This window comes from Coenobita brevimanus, unplaced genomic scaffold (genome assembly GCF_032717465.1).
Source record: "Coenobita brevimanus isolate Jiangsu-jjx unplaced genomic scaffold, ASM3271746v2 jjx.HiC_scaffold_1804, whole genome shotgun sequence".
NCBI classification, from domain to species: Eukaryota; Metazoa; Arthropoda; class Malacostraca; order Decapoda; family Coenobitidae; genus Coenobita; species Coenobita brevimanus.
In genome coordinates this window covers 22,672-30,000 of record NW_027642672.1, presented here as the reverse complement: position 1 = coordinate 30,000, position 7,329 = coordinate 22,672, and positions in this window count along the sequence as shown.

The window sequence follows — 7,329 nt, the reverse complement described above, 5'->3', positions numbered from 1 at the left end:
CAGCAGGTATAAGTTGACCTGAGCCTTTCCAATCACTTGACCTGGTATATTTTGTAGTCAGACTTAGCCTGACATCTGGCCTGTCTTGTCCTACCCTAACAAATGTTCTGTTCTCACACAGCAGCAGTCTTGGCCTATCCTCTCCTATTTTCCCTTTCTGCACTACACCCTCCTTTCATCCACCACACCAACCACTTCAGACCAACCATGCTTCGACCCTGCCAGTGTTCCAGCATTTTCCTAAATACTCGGGTTTAATTTACCCAACTGATGGTGCAATTAATGTTGTTACATGGCATGTGTTCACTTGGGTTCAGCCAGACAGCCGCATCAATGATAACTGCAGCTTAAACACACATTACCTGACGTGAAGGAAGCAGTTCAACCCAAACCTTGAACCTTTTCCAGCACAGACTGACACACAACAGTTGCCACATCAGCACTGCATTACCTGTTGACCAGCTGTGGATTTTACCACGAGGATAATAAGAAAATAAAGGAGATATACCATAGGAAATATAGTTACTTGTAATATTAACACCATACAAACCATCACTTTATTACAAACTAGGAAGTAAAGCTGTTTTTATTTGTCTGAAGAGTGTAACTGGGATGGTACGTTTCCTCCTTATATTGGCAATACTGAAAGAATATTATTTTTGGCCTAAATAATGTTGTTCAGGTACACAGGCGATACATAAGTGATCCAGTGTTGTAATAACCAGATACACACCCGCCTGTACCAAAAACACACAGCTGGCAGGGGAAGTTAGTGAAATATCGCCATTTTTATGCTGGTCACCGCGGAGTGAGGATGGAACGTCGCTCCTCTCTCTCTCTCTCTCGTTAGCCAGTAAGGAGATATGAAGTTGACGGGAAAGCAAATATCTCCATGGCAACGCAGACTCCCGGTCTTATTGCAACTGACACTTGAGAATTCCTAACACATCTTGCTTAGCGATTTACTCTGCATAATAGACCCAGTTAATGAGTTTGGAAGTGAGTGTATGAAACGAAATCTGAAACTACATACAGCAAAGACTAAAGTTACGGTCTTTGAGAGGAATGATGTCAGTGATGCTATACTCATTCTACACTAACCTAGCCTAAAACTGCCATCACTCTACTCTGAATTGTGACTTGTGGCCTGAGATTAACACTAGTATATGATGCTAGTCACGAATAAGTGCTATGGAATGGCTAAGAGACACAGTATGATGCTAGTCAGGAATAAGTGCTATGGAATGGCTAAGAGACACAGTATGATGCCAGTCACGAATAAGTGCTATGGAATGGCTAAGAGACACAGTATGATGCCAGTCACGAATAAGTGCTATGGAATGGCTGAAGAGAAACAGTATGATGCCAGTCACGAGTAAGTGCTATGGAATGGCTAAGAGACACAGTATGATGCCAGTCACGAATAAGTGCTGTGGAATGGCTGAGGAGAACACAGGTTGCACCTAAAAATGCCGTCTCTCCATCATGAATGTCCAGTTGTAATAATTAGTTCCCCACTGGAGTTATGATACTAGTCACGAAGAAGTGCTACGAAAGGGATGTAGGGCCATAGCAGTCTTTCTCTGCCACTGAGCTACGTGAAATAAGCTACAAGAGAACATACACCTGGGCTAAGTTAAGGTGAAAAAGTCATGAAGCTAGTCACGAAGAAGTGCTATGAGTGATGTACAGCCACAGCATACCGTATGATGCTAGTCACGAAGAAGTGCTATGAGTGATGTACAGCCACAGCATACCGTATGATGCTAGTCACGAAGAAGTGCTATGAGTGATGTACAGCCACAGCATACCGTATGATGCTAGTCACGAAGAAGTGCTATGAGTGATGTACAGCCACGCATACCGTATGATGCTAGTCACGAAGAAGTGCTATGAGTGATGTACAGCCACAGCATACCGTATGATGCTAGTCACGAAGAAGTGCTATGAGTGATGTACAGCCACAGCATACCGTATGATGCTAGTCACGAAGAAGTGCTATGAGTGATGTACAGCCACAGCATACCGTATGATGCTAGTCACGAAGAAGTGCTATGAGTGATGTACAGCCACAGCATACCGTATGATGCTAGTCACGAAGAAGTGCTATGAGTGATGTACAGCCACAGCATTGTCTTTTTCTGCCAATCAGCTGTGTGAAATAAGCTGTACAACGACGACAATTTAGGCCATGTTAAGGTGAAAGAACTATAGGTAATGTGTGTGTGTGTATGTGTGTGTGTGTTAGTCACACACACACACACACACACACACTTTTTCAGCCACCTGCTACGTGAAAATATGTGTATATATGTATATATGTATGTATGTACGATAGTCACACACTTTTTCAGCCACCTGCTACGTGAAATATATGTATGTATGTATGTATACTGTATATGTATGATGTATGTATGTATGTATGTATGGTAGTCACACACACAGCCACCTGCTATGTAAAATATATGTATGTGTATGTGTGTGTGTATGTATGTGTGTATGTATGGTAGTCACACACACAGCCACCTGCTATGTAAAATATATGTATGTGTATGTATGTGTGTGTGTATGTATGTGTGTATGTATGGTAGTCACACACACAGCCACCTGCTATGTAAAATATATGTATGTGTGTGTGTGTGTGTGTGTGTGTGTGTGTGTGTGTGTGTGTATGTATGTATGTATGTATGGTAGTCACAGCCAGCTGGTACGTGAAAACAGCTGCCACAGGACAACATTTGGCACCAAGTTAAGGTGCACCAACTACAGTCATCTTTCACAGGCATTATCTACGGTAACTTTGTCTTTGCCTGTCACCTGAGATACTGGTGTGGATGTGGATGTGATAGACAGCGTTGGCAGGAATACACTGAGCTGGTTTGGCCATGTGGAGAGGATGGGAGAGAGAGACTAGCGAGGAGAGTGTGTGAGTGAGGTGGAGGCCGAGATGGAGGGATGGAGTGGAGAGGTATGAGAGGGGAGTGTCAGCTGGTAGGAAGGCAGTGAAATGGCGGGAGACAGGGCGACATGGAGACGATTTGTTTGTGGCCACCCCTTACGGGAATATGGCGTCTGGCAATAGATAGACAGACAGACGTATATTCTAATCTGATAATGATCCCTATCCCATTTCAGCTGGGTTGATAGCAAGTGTAGTCAGTTTGGAGGGTTGATTTGACTAGTAACCAAGGAGACTCACATTACCCCATAACTAGGGCTCGTCGAATTTCACGTAACCATGACCTAATACTGTATTCAGGTGGGGGGGGTTGATTTGACTAGTAACCAAGGAGACTCACATTACCCCATAACTAGGGCTCGTCGAATTTCACGTAACCATGACCTAATACTGTATTCAGGTGGGGGGGGTTGATCTGACTAGTAACCAAGGAGACTCACATTACCTCATAACTAAGGCTCGTCGAATTTCACGTAACCATGACCTAATACTGTATTCAGGTGGGGGGGGGTTGATTTGACTAGTAACCAAGGAGACTCACATTACCTCATAACTCATCAAATTCCACGTAACTATGACCTAATATTCAGGTGGGGGGGCGTTGATTTGACTAGTAACCAAGGAGACTCACTCCCACCTTAAGGCTCATCAAATTTCATGTAACCACAACTTAGTATTCAGGGTGTGGAGGACTGATCTGACTAGTAACCAAGGAGACTCAATCGAATTACACGTAACACAACTAAGTATTCAAGCTGTGAGTGACCCAGTTCCCCAGATGAAAACACTGATATAGTAATATACGGTAATAATAATAATAATAATAAGAAGAAGAAGAAGAAGAAGAAGACCAACACTAACAATAATAATAATAATCTCTATCTATCTCTTAACAACACCAACAATAATAATAATAATAATAATAATAATAAAATGATGATGATGATGATGATAATAAAAATAATAAACATAATAAACATAATAATAATAATAATCTATCTATCTATCTACATCTGTTGCCAGACGCCTCAATCTCATACGGGGTGGCCACAAACAAGTCGCCTCCACGTCACCCTGTCCCCCGCCATTTCACTGCCTTGCTCCCAGCTCACACCCCCCTCATAAACCTCTCCACTCCATAATAATAATAATAATAATAATAATAATAATAATAATAATAATAATAATACATACTGCATGACACATTCACTGTATATCAATCAGCTTCTACAACACTACCACCATCATGCTAACTAGCCTACTTAGCGACAGCATGAGGCACCACCACAAACAGTTAGGCCAGATTAAAACAGCCAGGGGGAACAAGGCGTCGGAGATGATGATGATGATGATGATGATGATAATGGAGGATGGTTGGAAACTCCCTGTACTGTTTTTTGCAGATGATACTGTGTTGTTGAGTGAAGACGAAGGGGAGCTGCAAGGCTTGGTGGATGAGTTTGAGAGAGTGTGTAAGAAACGGAACCTAAAGGTGAATGTAGGGAAGAGTAAAGTGATGGTCTTTGAGAGAGGTGAAGTCAGTGAATGTACAGCGAGGTTGGATGGTGAGGAATTGGAAAATGTGAGTACGTTTAAGTATTTGGGTAGTGTGATGAGTAAGGATGGAGGTTTGGAGGGTGAAGTGCTTGAAAGGGTACAGCAGGGAAGAAAGGTTGCTGGTTCCTTGAAAGCAGTGATAGGAAACAGGGAAGTGAGCATGGAAGTAAAAAAGTTACTACATGACAGTATTGTGATACCAACTCTAACGTACGGAAGTGAAGCTTGGACATTGTTGGAAGGACACAAGTCAAGAGTGAGAGCAGTGGAAATGAGTTATTTAAGAGGAGCCTGTGGAGTCACGTGGAGAGACAGGCTGACGAATGAGGATATAAAGGAACGTTGTGGTGTGGATGTGGATGTGATAGGAAGCGTTGTGAGGAACACACTGAGGTGGTTTGGCCATGTGGAGAGGATGGAGGGTGAAAGACTGACAAAGAGAGTGTATGTGAGTGAGGTGGAGGGTGGAAGAGGGAGGGGGAGACCGAGGATGAGATGGAGGGATGGGGTGGAGAGGTATATGAGAGAGGGGGGTGTGAGTTGGGAGCAGGGCAGTGAAATGGCGGGGGACAGGGCGACTTGGAGGCGATTTGTTTGTGGCCACCCCAAACGGGATTGAGGCGTCAGGCAATAGATAGATAGATAGTATTTAAACACAAATCGAGCAAGTAAAAATATCCGGTATTCTGTTGACAAATATACCTTACAACACTAGATACAGGAGGAGGAGGAGGAGGAGGAGGAGGAGATGATGATGATGATGATGATGATGATGATAATGGAGGATGGTGGTGTTGGTGGTGGTGGTGGTGGCGGTAATAATAATGATGATGGGATTGTGGAAAGTGTTAAGAATATATGGAGTAGATGGGAAGTTGTTGAATGCTGTGAAGAGTATGTACGATGGTGCGAAGGCTGCAGTGCGTGTAGATGGTGAACTAAGTGAATTTTTCTCTTTGAAAGTTGGTTTGAAACAGGGATGTGTCATGTCTCCATGGTTGTTCAATCTGTACATGGATGAGGTAATAAAAGAGGTACAAGGTAGGGTAGTGGATGTTGGAGTGGCCCTGGTGAGAGAGGATAGTGTTTGGAAACTCCCTGTACTGTTGTTTGCAGATGATACTGTGTTGTTGAGTGAAGATGAAGGGGAGCTGCAAGGCTTGGTGGATGAGTTTGAGAGAGTATGTAAGAAACGGAACCTAAAGGTGAATGTAGGGAAGAGTAAAGTGATAGTCTTTGAGAGAGGTGAAGTTAGTGAATGTACAACGAGGTTAGATGGTGAGGAATTGGAAAATGTGAGTACGTTTAAGTATTTGGGTAGTGTGATGAGTAAGGATGGAGGTTTGGAGGGTGAAGTGCTTGAAAGGGTACAGCAGGGAAGAAAGGTTGCTGGTTCCTTGAAAGCAGTGATAAGAAACAGGGAAGTGAGCATGGAAGTGAAAAAGTTACTACATGACAGTATTGTGATACCAACTCTAACGTACGGAAGTGAAGCTTGGACATTGTTGGAAGGACACAAGTCAAGAGTGAGAGCAGTGGAAATGAGTTATTTAAGAGGAGCCTGTGGAGTCACGTGGAGAGACAGGTTGACGAATGAGGATATAAAGGAGCGTTGTGGTGTGGATGTGGATGTGATAGGAAGCGTTATGAGGAACACACTGAGGTGGTTTGGCCATGTGGAGAGGATGGAGGGTGAAAGACTGACGAAGAGAGTGTATGTGAGTGAGGTGGAGGGAAGAGGGAGGGGGAGGCCGAGGATGAGATGGAGGGATGGGGTGGAGAGGTATATGAGAGAGGGGGGTGTGAGCTGGGAGCAGGGCAGTGAAATGGCGGGAGACAGGGCGACTTGGAGGCGATTTGTTTGTGGCCACCCCAAACGGGATTGAGGCGTCTGGCAATAGATAGATAGATAGATAGTATTTAAACACAAATCGAGCAAGTAAAAATATCCGGTATTCTGTTGACAAATATACCTTACAACACTAGATACAGGAGGAGGAGGAGGAGGAGGAGGAGGAGAAGGAGGAGGAGGAGATGATGATGATGATGATGATGATGATAATGATGATGGTATTTAAACACAAATTAACCCAGCTACTAAAAATTTTCCGGTATTGTGTTGCCAAATATACAAGACTATGATACAGGAGTGTGGTCAGTGACAACATGATATATAAACACCAACAGGCTCAATTGTACTGTGAACTGGTGGCCAGGGTAACATCTGGGCCTGCCATCACCACTTCTCCATCAACCATATCTCTTAACCATATTGCAGTTTCCTCTTCTTCTACTCTCTTTCTCTCTCTCTCTCTCTCTCCATCATATCTCGTAACCACACTGCAGTTTCTTCATCTACTCTCTCTAACTCATGGGCACTCTCACTCACTCACTCTCTACATCATATCTCGACCAAGCTGCTGTTTCTCTTTGTACTCTAACTCATGGGCACTCTCACTCACTCACTCTCTAAATCCTATCTCTTAACCAAGCTGCAATTTCTGCTTCTTCTCCTACTCTCTCCAACTCATGGGCAGCCACTAAAACACTGCATTCCCGCCCAACCATGATGACTTATGAGTATTATCAAGAAGATGGAGAGCGAGAGACTAACGAGGAGTGTATATGAGTGAGATGGAGGGGGGGAGAGGGAGGGGGAGGCCAAAGGATGACATGGAATGATGGAGTGGAGAGGTACCAGATGAGCTGGGAGCAGGGCAGCGAATTGGCAGACAGGGCGACAGGGAGGCGATTTGTTTGTGGCCACCCCTTGCAGGATGAAGGCGTCTGGCGATACAGATAGATGGGCAGAT